The 21,240-nt window shown below is 44.1% G+C and overlaps 1 protein-coding gene across 6 annotated transcripts in view; it reads left to right on the forward strand.

The window, feature by feature from the left end:
- The window catches only part of LOC134359764 (serine/threonine-protein kinase Nek6-like), a 176,494-nt gene that overhangs the window by 9,444 nt on the left and 145,810 nt on the right, over positions 1-21,240 (forward strand). The window contains exon 1 of one of the 6 annotated variants that reach the window (XM_063073372.1): positions 19,560-19,575. The exons of 3 other annotated variants lie outside the window; for them this stretch is intronic. The gene's annotated coding sequence lies outside the window, so the exon portion shown is untranslated. 2 more of the 6 variants (XM_063073368.1, XM_063073370.1) reach the window with 2 other exon arrangements.

The raw sequence follows: 21,240 nt of genomic DNA on the forward strand, positions 1-21,240 counted from the left end.
GAGAGGGTAAACACAATGGGTCCCAACAATAAATCAACCAAAAATTAGTGCTGCCCAATGATAAATCACTGACACAAAAATTAATCATAGCCGCTGCACCCCTATTATTCACTAGTCCGCGCATGCCGGGCTGACGCGGATATTCTGGCAAAAATTTAACCCACTTCAGTTGGTTGCATTTGAGTTGTTTTCCGAAGCGGGTGCATTCAGCGAGCGACCAGAAGCCAGAATTCTGCAACAAGTTACACACTAACACCCTAAATAAAACCAAAACCTGACGATGCTGTTAAAACTAACATAGGAAGAGAAAATGGTGGAAATGTTCAGCAGGTCGGGCAGCATCTGTGGGGAGAGAAACAGCATTACTGTTTCAGATCTGAGTTCCTTCCTCAGAACCCTCATCCCTGCCTCCTCTGGAGAGTATCACGCTTTCACCTGACTGTAGTCTACCTGACAAAAATACTGTTTTATAGCCTTAACTCTACAGAAAGTAGTGGATACGGCCCATTCCATCACAGGTAGAGCACCTCCTCACCATCCAGGCCATGGTCTCGCCTCACTGCTATCATCAGGAGAAAGGTACAGGAGCCTCAGGACCCACACCACCAGGTTCAGGAACAGTTATTACCCCTCAACCATCTGGCTCTTGAACCAGAGGGGACAACTTCACTCACTCCAACACTGAATTGTTCCCACAACCTATGGACTCACTTTCAAGGACTCCTCATCTCATGTTCTCAATATTTATTGTTTATTTATTAATTATTGTTATTTTGCTTGATTTTTTGTTGTTGTTCATTTGTCTTTACTGCAACTGCCCACAAGAAAATGAATCTCAGGGTTGTAGGTGGTAAATTTACATTGAACTTTGAACTCTTTGCAGCCTGGTTAAAACCTCGGCTGGGTTAAGGTGGGTATGTGAATTGCTTTCGCTCTGCCTCTGCTGTCCTCCGCCTTAGCGAGTCTGCAGGTAGAAGCAAGAAGCATGAAGCCACTGGGTCGGCATGTCTGGTGTTCAGAGGCACGATGTCTGAGAGTCCAGGCCAAAGACTGGAGGTGGAGACCCATTTTGTTGTTGCATCCAGCTCCAGTTCATCTCTGCGCGTGTCATTGTAGGAAGGATGTGGAAGCTTTAGAGAGGGTGCAGAGGAGATTTACCAGGATGCTGCCCTGATTAGAGGCTGTGTCACATGAGGTAAGACCACAAGACAAAGGAGCAGAAGTCGGCCATTCGGCCCATCGAGTATGCTCCGCCATTTTATCATGAGCTGATCCATTCTCCCATTTAGTCCCACTCCCCTGCCTTCTCACCATAACCTTTGACGCCCTGGCTACTCAGATACCTATCAATCTCTGCCTTAAATGCACCCAATGACTTGGTCTCCACTGCTGCCTGTGGCAACAAATTCCATAGATTCACACCCTCTGACTAAAAAAATTTCTTTGCATTTCTGTTCTGAATGGGCGCCCTTCAATCCTTAAATCATTCCCTCTGGTACTAGACTCCCCCATCATGGGAAACAACTTTGTCACATCCACTCTGTCCATGCTTGAGCGAGCGAGGACTTTTCTCTTTGCAGTGAAGGAGGATGAGAGGTGACTTGATAGAGGTGTACAAAATGGTAAGAAACACAGGTCAAGGTGGCAGCCAGCACCTTTTACTGAGGGTGGGAATGACGATTACTAGAGGACATCTGCTTAAGGAGAGTGGAGCAGAGATATGCGTTTCAAGGTTTTTACACAGAGACTTATAAATACATGCAATGTGGTGCCAGGGGTGATGGTAGGAGCAGATACATTAGGGATATTTAAGAGACTTTAGATAGGCACATTGATGATAAAAAAATGTAGGGCTGTGTGGGAGGGAAGGGTTAGATTGATCTTGGAGTAGGTTAAAAGGTTGGCACAACATCCCCCTCAGGTTCCTCTTAGATACCTCACCTTTCACTCTTAGCCTAAGACCCCTAATTCTAGTCTCTTAGCCAACTTCTGTTTATTTATTGAGATACACCATGGAATAGGTCCTAGCAGGCCTTCGAGCCACACTCCCAGCAATCCCACAATCTAATCTTAGTCTAATCATGGGACAATCTACAATGACCAATTAACCTACATTTGTGGACAGTGGGAGGATCCCAGAGCACTGGGAGGAAACCCACACAGTACAAACTCCTAACAGGAGAAAAACTTGAGTGGAATAACTTCAAATATCTGGAGATAATGGAGTCGTTACAAAATGTCCCATTGGACCAGGATGAAGAAGGACGTAGAAACACCCTTGAAGCCAAGGGAAATATTTATCCTTCTATCAAATTCACTAAGGCGTGGATTATTGAGCTCTTTGAGATCTTGCTGTGCACACAAAAGCTGATCTGTTTCCTGCACTATATCAATGAACAAATTCCAAAAAGCTTTGTAATATGAAGGATTGGCATGATTAATGGCAATAGGAGATTATTTATAGAACACTTTCAAGAGTGCTACCAACAGGAAGGAGGTACAGAAACCTGAAGCCACACACTCAGTGATTCAGGAACAGCTTCTTTCACTCCGCCATCCGATTTCTGAATGGACATTGAACGCGTGAACAGTACTTTAATACTTTATCTTATTTTTATTTTTGCACTACTTATTTACTGTAAATCACATTTTTTCTCTATTATTATGTATTGCCTTGTACCCCTGCCATAAAGACAACAAATTTCATAACATAGCTCGGTGATATTAAACCTGATTCTGATTATGAATCTGACTTTCCACACAGATGGTGTGGTTAAAAGTACTTTACCATGGGATAAAGTTCGAACATGAAAATAAAAAATGAAAAGACGTTAGTTAAAATCATGGTTAAATAAATAGGTCTTGAGCTGGCATTTAAAAATGTCAACTGAGTCTGCATCCCTCATAGTTTTAGGTATTGAATTCCACCGTTTATGAGCGTAGTTCAAAAAAGTTGACCTGCCAATTACCTTTTGAGGGGCATTGTTTAAATTTAAGAGACTGGTGGAAGGAAACTCGAGATGATAAGATTATTAATTATAAGATGGCTGTCTGAAGGGAAGGCGAAGCTCAGGGTTGTGCTCTGTGTATACACTGTACTTTGATCATAGATATACTCTGAATCTTTGAATGAATCTGTTTCCTGTTCATGTGTTTCTCACTCCACTGTAAACACAAGCCAACTGTGACCCAGCAAGTGTTACTGAAGCCACTTCTCCCTGTGCAGCGGGCTCTTCTCTTCACTCGTGGCTTCAGTCAGTGAGCAAATCAAAGCTGAGAATCCAAACCAAGTTTATTATCAAATGATGATAATGATGAAGGGTCTCAGCCCAAGACATCGACTATTTATTCATCTTCATAGATGCTGCCTGACCTGCTGAGCACCTCCGGTATTCTGTGCGTTTTACTCTGGATTTCCAACGTCTGCAGAATCTCTTGGTATTTATTATCAAATGACTTATTTTACATGAAATCTGTTGTCTTCCAGCGGCAGTACGGTGTTAAGACTATGAAAACTACTAAAGATTACAAACTAAATGAAAAAAGAATAGTGAGATAGTGTTCATGGGTTCAGAAATCTGATGGCAGACGGGAAGAAACTGTTCCTAAGTCATTGTGTGTGTATCTCTAGGCTCCTGTATCTCCTCCATGGTGGTAGTAATGAGAAGAGGGCATGTCCCAAATGGTGAAGGTCCTTAATGGTGGCACTGCCATTGAAGGTGTCCTCAGTGGTGGGGAAGGTTGTGACCGTGATGGAGCTGGTTGACTCTACAAACCTCTGCAGTCTTCTCCGATCCTCTGCGATCCTCTGCATTGGTGCCTCCGTACCAGGCGGTGATGCATCCAGTCAGAATGCTCTCCACCACATATCTATAGCAACTTGCAAGAGGTTTTGGTGACGTATCGGATCTCCACAATCTCCTAACAAAGGTCAATGTGACACTATTACACCTCGGCGTGGAGTTCAGAGTTCAATTCTGACATCACCTGTAAGGAGCTTGTACGTTCTTCGCCGCGAAAGCAAGGGTTTCCTTCAGGTACTCAAGCCTCCATCCACACTCCAAAGACATACCAGTTCGTAGATTAATTGGCCGTTGAAGTTTGTCCTGTGAGTAGACTAGGATTAAACTGGTGGGTTGATGCTGGGTGTTGTGTCTTGTTGGGCTGGAAGAGTTTGTTCCATGCTGGTATCTCTAAATAAATAAATAACGTCTAGCCACTGACATGCCTCGTAACAACATGTTGGGCCCAGGACAGATCCCCTGAGATGTTGATGAAAAGGATTTAAAGTTGCTCATCATTTGCACTGCAGACCGCTCGATGAAGACTGGTGTGTGTCTCCCAACGTCCTCATCCTGAGGTCTATGTGGATCTTATGTGACAGGTTGTGGTTGCAACACCACTCACCCAGAATCAGAATCACTTTGTTGCCAGTATGTGACTCATACCAGAACTGATTGTGGTATAAAAGACCATAAGGCCAACAGATATAGGAGTAGAATTAGGCCATTTAGCCCATCGATTCTGCTCCACCATTTGATCATGGCTGATCCATTTCTGCTCAACCCCAATCACCCACCTTCTCCCTGTAATCTTTCATGCCCTGACTAATCAGAAACCTATCAACCTGCTCCTGTGGCAACCAACTCCTCAGATTCCCCACTCTCTGGCTAAAGAAACTCCTCTTCATCTCATTCCTAAATGGTTGTCTCTCTATTCCAAGGTTGTGCCCTCTAGTTCTAGACCCTCCCATTACAGAAAACATCCTCTCCACATCCACTCTGTCAAGGCCTTTCAACATTCAATAGGTTTCAAAGAGATCCCCACTCATGCTTCTAAGTTCCAGTGAGTATAGCCCTGAGCTGAAAACAAAGGCGGATTAAACAATAAACACAAGAGATTCCGCACATGCTGGAAATCCCTTCCCCACAGGTGGATAGCCACACAACAGCTGGTTCAGTGGGTCTCCATGTTATTCTTTCTGGGGGTGATATGCTGTCTCATACGGCTGGGAACCAGGGGGTTCTGGCAGGGAGTTGGGGGAGAGACCAGGAGGACGCCGGACGTATGGGGAGTGCTGTGGTCAATCACTTTGGGTGGTCCCGGGCTACGCGTCGAAGGAGTCCGAGTGGATCGCAGAGGGAAGGAAGGAGGTCCCGAGCTCCAATGTGTGCATGAAGAAATTGAACTTTGATAAGTCTGGCGCCTTTTTCCATTCCTTTTTGTATTGCACCTCTATTAATCTCATAGACCTAGTAATATCTATAAAGTGTAATTGGTAAAACGTACATTGTGTGCTGGCCGATGATTGATTTTTGAAGCTGAATCAGGTGGCATTTGTACAGCAACCGACGTAACCGGAGACAAGGTGGGGGGGCGGGTGGGGTTTCCCCGAGATAAGTACGAGCCAATATAGCTGAGCGTTACACATATAAAATGGTGAAGGAACTCAGCAGGTCAGGCAGCGTCTGTGGAGGAGAATGTTTCAGGCCTAGTCCTGAAGAAAGGTCACAGCAGAAATGTTGACTGTATATTCCTCTCTATAGATACTGCCTGACTTGCTGAGTTCATTCCATTCCCTGCATTTGTAACTCTCCATTCCATGTGTCTATCCAACAGCCTCTTAAACACCACTATCATATCGGCCTCCAAAACGACCCTTGACAGCTCACCCCCACCCATTTCCTTTTAACTTTTCCTCCCTTGTCTTAAATGCACTCTCTTTGACTCAACACTTGGCAGATTCCTGAGTCCATTGTCCATTCGCAGACACACTCATTCAGTGACAGACATAGGGCATGTGTTTATTTATTCAATAATTATATGTTCAACAATTTGATCAACAATTTTATGTTCAATAGGACTGGAGGAGCACAGAGAAAATTTACAAGGATTTTTCTGGGTCTTGAGGACCTGATTTACAGGGAAAGGGTGAATAGGTTAGGACTTTATTCGCTGGAGTGTAGGAGAAGGATGGAGATTTGGTGGAGGTATACAAGATTATGAGGGGTATAGGTAGGGTAAATGTAAGCAGGCTTTTTCCACTGAGCTTGGGAGAGACTAGAACTGGAGGTCATGGGTTAAGGATGAAAGGTGAAATGTTGAAGGAGAACCTGAAGGGAACTTCTTCACTCAGGGTGGTGAAAGTGTGGAACGAGCTGCCAGCACAAGAGATGGACGTGGGGTTGATTGCAACAGATTAGATTGATACATGGAAGGGAGGGACATGGAGGGTTATGGTACAGGTACGGGTCAATGGGACTAGGCAGAAGAGCAGGTCAGCGCACACTAGATGGGCTGAAGGGCCTCATTCTATGTTGTGACTCTCCAGGAAAAGGAACTAGCTTCAAAACCCAAGTTCAAGTTTATTGGCAGCAATGTTCCCACCTGTACTGCCTCGAGGGCAGTGGAAAACGTCAAAGGGGCAGTATGCTTTAATAAGTGAAGGAAGTCAACTGAACTGTTTTCAGAGGGATGTGGGCCCCTTGTACATAATTTCTGGAAGGTAATTAGAAGGCCCAGGCAGTGATTCAGAAACCAAAAACAATCTGTTAGGCTTTAACACAGTAACACAAGGCTTTACGGTTCAATTCCCACTGCTGTCTGTAAGGACTTTGTATGTTCTCCCCGTGATCGCTTGGGTTTCCTCTGGGTGCTCCAGTTTCTTCCCACATCCCAAAGATGTATGGGTTAGAGTTAGTAAGTGTGTGGGTATATTATGTTGGCGCTAGAAGTGTGGCACACTTGTGGTTGCCCCCAGCACATACTTGGACGGTGTTCGTTCTTGACACATTTCACTGTATATGTGACAATCAAAAGTAATCTTTAGATTTATCGTAAGAAGACTCGTATACAAGAATAGAGAAGTCTGTTTTCAATTATATCGAGCCCTGGTGGGAGTTCATCTGGAATGAGATGTTCAGGAAGGATTTACTCCTGACCCAAGGCATGCAGCAAAGGTTCATGGGATGTATTCCTCAGATAGTGAATTGTAGGAGGAGACATTATTCAGACAAAACCAGTATTCTCCAGTGTTTAAAAGAATGGGAGGCTATCGCATTGCTTCAGACATTTCTTGACAAGCTGTTTCCCATAGCTGGCATCTCCAATTGAGGGGTCTGTCATTCAAGATATGGGTAGGAAAAATTTTTCTTTTTGCACCTGGGGATACTGAATGCTCGGAATTCTCTACCCAGGAAGACTGTGGAGACCTGGTCACTGAGTTTACAATACATTTGTGGATATTGACGGAAATGGGACTGTTTCAATAGGTACATTTAATGTCAGAGAAATGTACACAATATACATCCTGAAATTCCTTTTCTTCGCAAACATCCACAAAAACAGAGAAGTGCCCCAAGGAATGAATGACAGTTAAATGTTAGAAACCCAAAGCCCCCCCAGCTCCTCCTCCCATGCATAAGGAGCAGCAAAGCGACAAACCCCCCTCCCACCCACCAACAGAAAAGCATCTGCACCCTCCACCGAGCAGTCAAGCATGCAGCAAAGCATCAATGAAGACACAGATGCACTATCCCAAAAACTACTTGTTCACCCGGTAATTTGACATATGACAGGTTCTCTCTCTCTCTCCCTAATAAGGGAAAAAGAGGTGTCCCTGTTTCACAACGAGAGGGGAGACATATCAAAACAGCTCACCGATTTATGGTGTTGCGTCGCTTTTTCTGAGCTCTGTGCCCAAAGATCTCAGGTGTCTGGGCACACAGCCAGCAGCCAGCTTGCTGCTTTCGATATTCCCCGTACTCCCACGACACACCAGTTTTCTGCAGCGACACCAACCTCAAATTTGCCCGCCTCCAGAGCCACGAAACTCCGGCACCCTGAAGGCACGCTAGTCTTTCAGGCCGCGTCCTTGGCATATCAAAAAACGGCCAGTCGTGAGTCCCTGAGAGCGCGTCCCATTCCTGCAAAGAACCAAAGTCAACGTGTAACTCCAGGTCAGGGTCCTCAAAAGAACCCTGAAAGGGGAAAATAGAGATATTAAAGATAGAAATAGAGCTGTTTTCGAAGACGCAAGCAAAGGAGTCACCGTTAGGCGCCATCACCCTATGCTCCGTCCTCTGTCTGTTTATGGATAATTGGGACAGCAGAAAGAAGGGCAGAGTGGCTGAGTCCTGCTTTGTGTATCCTCAGCACCCACCCCGCTTTCTTTGAACCTTGTCTACTTGCAACCACAGAGATGTGTATGAAATGCACAAATCAGGAAATGCACATCAGATCGATCGGTATCTGAAGTAGGCTCTATTTAGTGTTGTAAAGCAGGGGGAGAGGCCCTTCAGCCCCTATAGTCAATGCTACTAGGTTGCCCAGCTAAGCTTGACCCATTTGCCTATGTTCGGCTTATAGTCATAGTCATAGTCATACTTTATTGATCCCGGGGGAAATTGGTTTTCATTATTGCGTTATATTTCATTGTTTTCCTCTATACTTTTCCTATTCCATGTACTTATCCAAAAGGCTTCTAAATGTCTCTATTGTATACACCTCAAGACCATAAGATATAGGAGCAGAATTAAGCCATTGAATTTGCTCTCCTCAACCCCATTCTCTTGCCTTCTCCCCATAACCTTTCACACTCTTACCAATCTAAAATCTATCATCCTCCACTTTAAATCTACCCAGTGACCTGGCCTCCACAGCTATCTGTGGCAAAGAATTCTACAGATTCATCACTCCATCTCTGTTCTGAAGGGATGTCCTTGTATTCTGAGGCTGTGCCCTTTGATCCTAGACTCCCACACGATAGGAAATACCCTCTTCATGTCCACTCTATCTGGGCTTTTCAGTATTCAATAGATTTCAGTGAAAACCCCCATCACTTTTCTAAACTCCAGTGAGTTCAGGCACAGAGCCATCAAATGCTCCACATACGTTAACCCTTTCATTCCCAGAATCATTATCTTGAACCTCCTCTGGGCCCTCTCCAATACAAGCACATCTTTTCTTAGATATTAGCACCCAAAATGCTCACAATATTCCAAATGTGGTTCTGACCAATGTCTTTCAATTATTTTCTCTGACAGTTTGTTTGAAACATTCGTCCCCCTCTGTGTGAAATTATCCCTCCGATCCATTTGAAATCTTTCCCCTCTCACCTTAACCTATGCATTCTAGGTTTTTTTTTGCTTTCCTTACCTTGAGAAAAAACCTGTGTCTGTTTACCCTTTGTAACGGTCTTATACACCTCTAAGAGGACACCCCTCAGTCTCTTACACGAAAAGACATACAGGCCCAGCCTGGTCAACCTCTGCCTATAACTCTCTATAACATGTTGACTGATGAGACTTTTTATTATCTGTTAATATTATTTTATCTGCTGTATGTGACATAGATTGGTGGGATGGAGCTACGTCTCTACCAAAAGTGTTCCTTCCCTCTGCTAGACTGTAAATCACCCTTGGAGAATATGTAGCATTTGATTAGCCCCCGATCAGGTGGTGGATGGTCATATGAGGAGACGGAGCTTATTACAAGTCCTGGTTGTGCGACCACTGATGCCAGGCAAACAATCTCTGAAGAGTATTGATAATGGCTGGGGTCACCCGTCTTGTAAAGACACTGTCCAGAAGAAGGCAATGGCAAACCACTTCTGTAGAAAAATTTGCCAAGAACAGTTATGGTCATGGGGACTCTGTCCCCACAGGCAGATTAAAGACAGATTGCCCACATGATAATGATGATGTTGATGTGTTGTATGTGGTACATGTACTGTGTTTTGCATCTTGGTCCCTAAGGAACATTGTTTCATTTAGCTGTATACAAGTGTACCGTTGAATGACTGTTAACTTGAACTTGCAGATGAACTTTAGTTGTACCTTCCTATTCAGCTGAGGGATCATCTTATTGAACTGTTAACCACCTTTTCCAGATACCTGACACAGCAGATTCTGAAGATGCTGGAAATTTTGAGCAAGACACACAAAATATGCTGGAGGAACTCAGCAAATCAGACAGCATCTATCGAGGGAATAAACAGTCGACTTTTCATGCCAAGACCCTAATGTTCCATGAAGGATCTTGGCATGAAGTGTTGTGAGCTGTCCCAGCACATCCTGAGAGGTGTGTTGGTTGTTAACTCAAATGAGGCATTTCACTGTGTGTTTCTATGTACATGTGATAAATAACTCTAAATCCCAGTGTGAATCTGAATCCAGCCTATTTGCTGTTTTATATTTCAGATACCAGGTTTCAATATCTGATATATATATATATATATATATATATATATATGTGTGTCTAGGGTGCCTCACAGGTGTGCACAGTACTGTAGTAATTTTATGTATTGCACTGTGCTGCAGCCACAAAAAAAAACAAATTCATGACATGTGTGAGTGACGATAAACCTGATTCTGATATGGGTCTTTGTTGTGGACTGAGTTGGCGCATGGCCAAGTGGTTAAGGCATTCGTCTAGTGATCTGAAGGTCGTGAGTTCGAGCCTCGGCTGAGGCAGCGTGTTGTGTCCTTGAGCAAGGCACTTAACCACACATTGCTCTGCGACGACACCAGTGCCAAGCTGTATCGGCCCTAGTGCCCTTCCCTTGGACAATATCGGTGGCATGGAGAGGGGAGACTTGCAGCATGGGCAACTGCTGGTCTTCCATATAACCTTGCCCAGGCCTGCGCCCTGGAAACCTTCCAAGCCACAAATCCATGGTCTCACGAGACTAACGGATGCCTATCTGTGGACTGAGAGTAGAAAGGGAGGCAGAAAGAGAGGAATCATGTTTGGGAAACGCAGAAGGGAAAGGGGAGGGAGCGGGAAGCACTAGAAAGATATTCTGTAATGATCAATAAACCGATCGTTCGGAATCAAATGACCCTGCCTGGTGTCTCAGGGCTGGGTGTGTTTGCACCCTCAACACCTCCTGCCCCGGCACTCCTCCGCTGCCACCTGTCCCACACCCCTCCTGTGGCACTCCACCCTCGCCATTCCCAACATCCTTTGCTTGCACCAGATTTACAAACTCACTCTCTGTTCCAGCTTGACAAACACTGTACCGCGCAAAAATTTTGTTCACACTAGCTATGTATGTATATGTATGTATAAATATGTGTGTGTGTGTATATATATATATACCCAAGACTTTTGCACGGTTCTGTAAAGTGTGTGGGAAATTGAAGTATATTGTTTCGGCAGGAGAGATTAGTTTAGTTGGGCACTGGATTACTAATTTAATTGGTTCAGTACAACACTGTAAACTGAAGGGCCTGTTCCTGTGCTGTACTGGTCTGTGTTCTATGTTCTATTTACATTTATGTTCTTTTGGTCACTTTTGATACTTAATGTAACTAGCCTACCATGATAATGCTGCTATGGGTGGTATGATAGTGTAGCAATTTGTGCAATTGCTTTACAGCGCCACCAAATACCAGTTGAGGTTTGATTTCTGCCACTGCTGTCAGGAATTCGCATGTTCTCCCGGTGTCCGCTTGCATTTCCTCCTGGTGCTCCGCTATCCAGCCATATTCCAAAGACATACAGTTATGGTAGGGTTAGTAGGCTGTGGGCGTGCTATGTTGGCCCTGGAAGGTTGCCCCAAGTGTAATCGTCGCTGATTTGCTTTAATATAAAACAATGCATTTCATTGTATGTATTGACGTAGACGTGACAAGTAAAGCTTATCTTTCTTTTCTGTCTTTGATAGGATAACTTTGATCTAAAGTGTACATCTTTCTGAACACACCAGATATGGATATGTTTGCCTTGAATTTAACTAGCCAGAGATTGTAAGGTTGTGATAGAATCCAGTCTGATATCTGAATCTTCATTTCCTACACTGAGCTACAGCTGGCTGAGCTGTTAGACCAGCTGGAGATTCTCCAATAGCTGTCACGTCTAAAATTGACCCAAGTATGGAAGAGGGTGTGTGTGTCTGTCGGTCTGTCTGCAAACGAGGCATCACTTCCAACAACATCCATTTATAGAGCTCCTCTAACCTAGGCAGCAAGCCTAGATTCCCCGGAACATACTGGTGTAATTCTACATGGCCATCATAGAAAGCCTTCTCACATCAGACATTACTGTCTGGTTTGGTCCAGCATCCTCACACAATATACAAAAACTACAGTGAACTGTCAGGTCAGCAGAAGTGTCACTGGCTGCCATCTACCGTCACTGCAGGGCTTGTATGTGTCCAGGACAAAGAACCGGGCAGGAAAAGGTCATTGTGGACACTGCCCACCTAGTGAACTGCCTTTTCCAAAAGCCCCCTTCTGGAAAGTGCCATATGGCTATTAAACAAAAACGACACACCATCTTAAAAGTTTCTTCCCCCAAGCAGTTAATCTGATCAACCATTCCAGTTATCCCCCACCCTCTCTATCTATTACCCCAGTCACTGCACTGTAAACACTTTAAACCATTTTTGTAATGCTTTTTACATTGAAAATACATGCTGGTTTTTATGTACATTTCATTCCATATCTGTACTTAACCTTTAACTTTATTTCTTAAAGAATGTTTTTCTTTATAATTGGTGAATGTTGTTTTTTTGTTCCATGTCATGCCCTAACCAACACACCACAGCAAAGTCCTAATACATGTGAATGTACATGGCGAATTAAATTGATCCCTCTTCCTTGACTTTTTCCTGGAAGGAGAGCTGTCAACCATAAAAACCAGCTGGAGTTCAAAGAGGGTCGTTTTAACAAGTGCCTTTAAAGGTAATGATCAAATATTAGCTTGATTTGCTGCATGTACCTCAAAACATTAAAACGCACAATGAAATGCATTATTTACGTCAACAACCAACACAATCTGAATATGAGCTGGGGGCAGCCCACAATGTCACTGTGCTTCCGACACCAACAGTTCACTAACTCTAACCCATCTGGAATGTGGGAGGAAATCTGAATATCCGGACGAAACCCACGTGGTCTTGGGGAGAACGTTCAAAGTTCAAAGTACATTTATTATTGAAGTATGTATACATTGTACAACCTTGAGATTTGTCTCCTTACCACAGGAACCCGTATAAAAAAGACCGTCAAACAAATGGGCAAAAAAGTCATGCAATTATGCAAACAGAGTTCTGAACTGAAATCCACAAGGAGAGTCTGAGACCTATAGTTCAGCTTAGAGCTGAGTAAACTTCACGGATCTGCGAGCTGAATCAGTCCGTCTCTTGCCTCGGGCCCCTACCTTTTCAATCTGACCCAGTGCCTAAATCGTTGTTCGAACACCGGGATCAGTACAAACTCCTTACAGGTATTGGCAGAAACTGAACCCGGGTCACTGGCACTGCAAAGCACGGTGCTAACCGCTACACAGGATTGTGGCTGGCATAGTTTAACCCAAAAATCCACGAGCTAGAATAATGGAAGAACTTTACTGTGATCGTATGGACTTTGTTAACTTGAAACAAAGTCACCAAGTTTTGTTCACTGGTGGGAGACAGACAGGGCTCCTCACCACCGTTTCTACAGGAGCATCATCGAGAGGGTCCTGTCCAGCTACATCATTGCGTGGTACGGAAGCTGCAGGGCGTCAGGCCACGAGACCCTACAGAGGAGAGTAAAACCACCAAGAGGATCTCCAGGGTCTCCCTCCTCCTGTTTGTGACATTTACCGGAAGTGTGGTATACGAAGGGCCCGTAGCAATGTTGAGGATCCCTACCACCCATCCCACAAACTCTTTGACCCACTACCCTCAGGAAGGAGGTACAGGAGCATCAGGACTAGGTCTGTCAGACTGGGTAACAGCTTCTTCCCTCAGGCTGTGAGACTAATGAATACCCTGTCACCACTGAGGTCTCATCACCAGGGCAGTGAGCTTTTTACTGCATTGTTTACTGTTTACCTGAGTTAAGCACTACATGCATTTTGAATTATATTTTCTTAACCTATTTATAGTAATTTTTGGTTTTTGTGCTCTTTATGGTATATGTTTTGTAGATGCACAGTGGTCCAGAGGAACATTGTTTCATTTGGCTGTCTGTGTGTACAGTCAGATGACAACAAACTTAAACTTGAATTTGAAGTTGAGGATCTTGGGGGAGGGGACTGAAGTGAAAGCCAATGTCAAATTTATTATAATATGCTCAGGTACGTGTGTGCACAGGTTCAATGAAAAACCTGCCTGCAGCAACATCAGATAAGCCACGTTCTCAAGAAAATTAAACACCCATAAAATACAAATCAGGCAGGGTGGGAATAAACAGTCTGCACATGACGGCAAATAAAACTGCAGAGAGCCGTGGACACAGCTCGGCACGTCCCTGGAACCAGCCTCTCCTCTATGAACACTGTCTGCACTTCCCGTTGTCTCAGTAGAGCAGCCAGGATAATCAAAGGCCCTGGCCTTTCCAGAAGTTCACCCCTTGCCTCCTCTCCTTTCAGGCAGAAATTACAAAAACTTGAAAACCCGTACCCCCAGGCTCAAGGGCAGCTTCCACCCACTATTATCAGGCTCATGAAAAGTCCTCTTGGTTGATAAGATGGACTCTTGGCCTCACAATCTACCTCATTATGATCTAGCAATTTATTGTTTAACCGCAGTGCACGCTTTTGGCAACTTTTACTCTTTATTCCGCATTGTTATGGTTTTACCTTGTTCTATATCAATGCACTGTGTAATGACTTGATCTGTATGAATAGTATAGAAGACAGGCTTTTCACTTTCAAGAACTCTACACCTCGTCTCATTTATTTATTACTTATTTATTATCATTATTATTTATTATTATTTTTTTTTTGTATTTGCACAGCATGCCTTCTTTTGCACATTGGTTGTTTGTCCATCTTTGTGTGTAGTTTTTCAAAGTTCAAAGTTCCAAGTAAATTTATTATCAAAGTACATATATGTCACCATATGCAACGCTGAGATTCATTTTCTTGAAGGCATACTCAAGAAATCCAATCATCACAATCGAATCAATTAAAGACTGCACGAACAGGGTGGACAACCAGTGTGCCAAAGACACCAAACTGCGCAAATATAAAAAGGAAGAAATAATAATAATAAATAAGCAATAAATATTGAGAACATGAAATGAAGAGTCCTTGAAAGTGAGTCCATAGGTTGTGGGAACAGTTCAGTGATGGGGTGAGTGAAGTTGAGTGAAGTTATCCCCTCTGGTTCAAGAGCCTGATGTTTGAGGAGTAATACCTATTTCAGAACCTGATGGTATGAGTCTGTAAGCATTGGAAAGGGTACAGAGGAGATTTACCAGGATGCTGCCTGGTTTAGAGCGTATGCATTATGATCAGAGATTAAGGGAGCTAGGGCTTTACTCTTTGGAGAGAAGGAGGATGAGAGGAGACATGATAGAGGTGTACAAGATAACAAGAGGAATAGATAGAGTGGATAGCCAGCGCCTCTTCCCCAGGGCACCACTGCTCAATACAAGAGGACATGGCTTTAAGGTAAGGGGTGGGAAGTTCAAGGGGGGCATTGGAGGAAGGTTTTTTACTCAGAGAGTGGTTGGTACGTGGAATACACTGGCTGAGTCAGTGGTGGAGGCATATACACTAGTGAAATTTAAGAGACTACTAGACAGGTATATGGAGGAATTTAAGGTGGGGGGGGTTAAATGGGAGGCAGGGTTTGAAGGTTGGCACAACATTGTGGGCCGAAGGGCCTGTACTGTACTGTGTTGTACTATTCTGTGTTCTATGTTCTATGTTCTAAGAGGACTGGCTCATTGACCTTTGGTTTCCTCCACCAAAGTCAGTAATCAACTTGGTCTTGCTAACATTGAGTGAGAGGTTGTTGTTGTGGAACCACAGCCAGATTTTCAATCTCCCTCCGATATGCTGATTTGTTACATTACCACTGACTCTTTTGTGCTTTACTGTGAATGCCCATAAGAAAATGAATCTCAGGATAACATACGATGATATACACTTTGATAGTAAATTTACTTTGAATTTTGAACTTTTGAACTTTATCTTGGTTCCTGTGAGAATGGTAAAAAGATACCAATATTAGATTATGAAATCCCAATCAGATGAATGTAATTTTAAATATCTACACATACGTCTTTACTGCCTGTAACAAGAACACACCTGAGGATGTGTCTGGGGCAGCCCACGAGTGTCGCCACATATTCCAGCACCAGCATTGCGTATCCATGATTTGCTTATAGTGAGGGTTTGATCAATAAGGGTCTCACTTTAGCAGCAGATCTGATTTCTTGTCTTTGCAGTTTGTGATGTCACCATATTATTGGAAGCAAATAGGTAGTCCAGTTCTAAATTTGATTCCAAATTTACCATTACAACATAAGATATGGCAGCAGAATTAGGTCATTCAGCCCATCAATTCCGCTCTGCCATTCAACCAGGGCTGATTTTTTTTCAACCTCATTCTCCCTTTTTCTGCTTGTAACCCTTAACACCCCCTTTGCTTACCAACCAGTCCATGTCTGCCTTAAGTACACTCAATGACTTGCCCTCTGTGGCAATGAATCCCACAAATTTACTTGTCCCAGAAATATCCTCTCTATGTCCACTTTGTCCAGGCCATTCGGTGTCCAGGAGACTTCAGTGAGATCCACACCCACTCATTCTTCTGAACTCCATCCAGAACTGGACCAGAGATATCAAACGCCAAGCCTCTAATTCCTGGAATAATTCTTGTGGATCTCATCTGAATTGTCTCAGAGGCAAGCAGGCCCTTCTTAGATAAGGGGCCCAAAATTGCTCGCAATACTCCAAGTGTGGCCTGGCCAATGCCATATAAAAGCCTCAGCATAACATCCTTGCTTTTATGTTCTGGTGCTCTCGAACTGAATGTTAATATTACATTTCATTATTTGTCTAGTCTTGTGACTGTTGATCGGACCTGGGCTTTACCATCAGCAAGGTGGTGGGTGGGGTGGGGGGAATCCCTTCCTTCGCAGTAACTGGGGGCTTCAGTATTGGCCATCTGGTTTGCTAAAATACTGCACGTCCACTTCATTGGTTCATGGGTGAGACTGATGGCGGGGGAGCTGCATAGCCGCAGCTGTTGCGCGGACCGGACCCTCGTCCCACAGCGTCCCACAGCCCCCCTGGGGAGGAGCAAACAGAGATGTGACACGCGCTGAAATCTGTGCTGGGCGGGGACTAGCCCCTGCCAGTATTCACTCTGTGGAAGACAAGCTGGATTGCCTTCATCTGCTGAACTAGTGTGAGATGAGGAAGTGCTGCGTACTTGTTGTTGCAGAAACGTGGCTGCAGGACAACATCCCATGCACCGTCAATCTCCAGGCCACGTCACTCGGGGACATGCTGATATTTTTGTGACTGGATGTGCTATTGTAACTATACAGTAGTGTGTGACTGCATGCACTGTGTTTTCATCTTGGCCCCAGAGGAACACTGTTTCATTTAGCTATATACATATACAAGGTTGAATAGCATTTAAACTTGAACTTGAAATAGTTTATTCAGCTGCGAGTGAGACGGGCAGGTGGGGCTCGTTAACCACGGATAGTAGCTCATGTAGGAGAGAGAAAACTCCAACTTCAAACCTCCGCTGCCTTGCGGCTATACCCGCTAATGGGAATGGCCTTGGGAGTAAACCCCGAGGAAAAATCCAGAGTCGGAATCCCGTGGGCGGCTGACTGCTGTACGCAGCACCAGCATGGCAACTCCTGCTATGCTGCTGGCACCAAACTGTCCCGACTTTCCTCGTTCCTTTGGACCTGTCATCGGCATGTAGAGGGGGGTCCCACTGCATGGGCAACAGATGGACCTCCGTATCAAGTCTGACCTGGCCTGCGCCCTGGAGAGGCCACTCCAGCTACCAGAGGCACTGTACCCATGGTCGACCACCACCGACAGAGACCACACACCACAATGAGACGCAATGACCAGACACCGAGAAGCAACAAGAGGAAGTTGCCATCAGCTGCACCATTGGTGATACACCCATTGATTGCTCAAATGCGGCGGGTGATGGAACAGGTTAAGCCATCGCGGGATTGGTTTATTATTGTCACGTACATCCAGTGACCACTTGATTAGGCACACCTGTACACCAGCTCGTTAATGCAAATATCTAATCAGCCAATCTTGTGGCAGCAACTCAGTGCTTAAAAGCATGCAGACATGGTCAAGAGGTTAAGTTGTTATTCAGACCAAACATCAAATTGGGGAAGAAATGTTATCATAGTGACTTTGACCTTGGAATGATTGTTGTTGCCTGATAGAGTGGTTTGAGTATCTCAGGAACTGCTGATTTCCTAGGGTTTTCACGCACAACTGTCTCTAGAGTTTACAGAGAACGGTGCGAGAAACAAAGAAACAGCCAGGGAGTGGCAGTTCTGTGGGCAAAAAAGCCTTGTTGATGAGAGAGGTCAGAGGAGAATGGCCAGACTGGTTCAAACTGACAGGAAGGTGATAGTAACTCAAATAACCACACGTTACAACGGTGGTGTGCAGAAGAGCATCTCTGAACACACGACCCCTCGAAGAGGATGGACTACAGGAGTAGAAGAGCATGAACACGCGCTCGACGGCCACGTTGTTAGGTACTGAGATCCGGTGAAAAGCTTGTCTAGCACACAGATCAAATCATTACAGAGTGCATCGGGGCAGTGCGAGCTAAAACAGTAACATTACAGAATGAGAAGTTACAGAGAAAGTGTAGTGAAGGCAGACTGTAAGGTACAAGATCAAAATGTGGTCGATGTGGTGTCTTTGATTATGCTGGCTGTTTTCCTGAGGCAATGAGAATCGTAGACAGATGCCACGGAGGGAAGGCTGATTTCCATGATGTACTGAGCTGTGACTACAACTTTTCCTGTGGTCACAGGCAGAGCAGGTGCCACCCTAAGCCATGATATGGTGTGTGTATAGAGGTGGTTCTCAACTTCTCTCTCAGAACACTAGTTCTGAATTTTTGAATCTCCAACACTCCCTGACAGCTCCTCTCCACACCCTGCATTCTCTAATTTGATTCAGATCTGAAAACATGCTTTAATTCCTGAGAGAATACTCATCATCTTAATGATTTATTTGTTGAGAAAAGATATATCTGGTTATTTCGAGATACAGTGCGGAACAGGCCCTGCCTGCCCTTCAAGTTGCACAGCCCAGCAACCCACCAATTTAACCCTGGCCTAATCACAGGACAATTTACACTGACCAATTAACCTACTAACCGGTACGTCTTTGCGCTGTGGGAGAAACTGGAGCACCCGGACGAAGCTCACGCAGTTCATGGGGTGAATATCCAAACTCCTTTCAGGCGGAACTGCAACTGAACTCCAAACAGCTTAACGCCCTGAGCTGTAATAGCGTCTCACTAGCTGGCATCAATAACTATTCTGTTGCTTCAAATAAATCCAGATTGTGTACCTTCCTTTTCTAAACTTTGTGTGGGAATATCATTGGGAAATGACTTCAGTAATGTTAGAAATATTGACCATTTCCTCTTCTGGTAATTTACATTTCACAAGTTGGATTCTTTCTGAAATAACAAATTCCATGAAGTTATTCATGCATTCTTGCCAAAACATAGCCATAGAAGAACAATCAGTTACTATGACGTACCAACTATACAGCACTTTCAGTGGGAGTTTCCTTTGCAATAGTTTCATAAGGACAAGGCTGGCTCTATAAGAGGTGAGCAGCAATTTGATTTAAATAATTACTTGTGTGCAGGGCTAATTGCCGGAAAGCCAAAGGAATGATTAGACAGGCCGAGCATTTTCGACATCAGCTGTCGGTCGGGTCTCTGGCATACTGTTACAGAAAACCACGTGTGACATGTGAGTTCGATCAAGCGGGTGAATTGTGAGCACTTTATTTGTGCCTTTAAGGAGGGGCAGGGTTGTGCTGTGGAAACGTGTGCGGCCTAACCAAACTAGAGTAAGGGTCAGTTCAGGTAAGGAGCGTTCCAAGTTACTCTTTCTCCTCCTGACCCACAGTGAGCAGCTGGTTAACCCCTCATAAGTACGCTGCTGTCAATATCCTCCTGTTTGGAGCTTTTGACCCATCTCTGAAGCCAAATTCGTTCTGAGGAGATTATTTTGTCTTCTTCCTTCTCACTAAGTTAATGGGTGGGGATCCTTGAGGGAAGGAGTTCTGTTTCTGCACTGCTGTGTGGTTGAACAGGAGGTGAAATTTGTTGTCTTGCAGCAGCAGTACAGTGCAATACATACATTGGCTAAGACTTCTGCACAATACTGCATATATATATATACACACACACACACACACACACACACACACACACACACACATACATACATACATATATATATACATACACACATATATACATATATTGCAATACATACATTGGCTAAGACTTCTGCACAATACTACATATATATATATACACACACACACATACACATATATACATATATTTTATATATATAAAATAAGACATGCAAGTAGAGAGTGAGGTTGTGTTCGTGGGTTCACTGTCTGTTCAGAAGTCTAATGCTAGTGCCTTCTTCATGATTCAAAGTACAATTTGATTTAAATAATTACAGCATATACAACCTTAAGATTTATCTCCTCACAGGCAACTGCTAAACTAAAGAACCCGTTAAAAAAGGTTTGTCAAGCACCCAATGTGCAGAGAAAAGCAATAAAAGTAAGCAAATAGCATTCAAACTGAAGTAAGTTTTACAAAAGCTATCTATCTGGAGAAGTTGTACATGCATACTTCGACAATAAGATGAACCTTTGAACCTTTGCTTATGGGCTGACAAATTTATTTGTTTATTTATTTAGTGTTACAGATAGGATCTTCTGGCCCTTAGAGACATCCCGGCTATTTTCACGATTTTTTTTTAGAGTTGTCCCAAATTAGTGTCTGCCCCGAATAACCGATGGGCCAGTTAACCAGAATCCACTGACAAAGGTGCAGAGTGTGTAGCTAGATAAATTCGATGACTCTGATACTTGGAGACACAAGGCGGCAGATGCTGGAATCAGGAGTAACAAACCATCTGCTGGAGGATCTCAGCAGATCAAGTTGTATTCGAACTGAAACATAGACTCTCCCTTTCCTCCCACAGGTGTTTCTCGATCTGCTGAGCTCCTCCAGCAGATTGGGTGTGGACTCAGATACTGATCGCAAAGACCTGCCTCAGTTCTGGGACTGTCTATGTCACACCATAGATATAACTTCCTTCAAGCAACACATACAAAATGCTGGGGGATTTCAGAATTAATCATTCCTCTCCATAGATGCTGCCTGACCTGCTGTTCCTCCAGCATTTTGTGTGCATTCCTTTGGATTTCCAGTATCTGCAGAATCTCTTTTGTTTACGA

This window comes from Mobula hypostoma, chromosome 21 (genome assembly GCF_963921235.1).
Source record: "Mobula hypostoma chromosome 21, sMobHyp1.1, whole genome shotgun sequence".
Lineage (NCBI taxonomy): Eukaryota > Metazoa > Chordata > Chondrichthyes > Myliobatiformes > Myliobatidae > Mobula > Mobula hypostoma.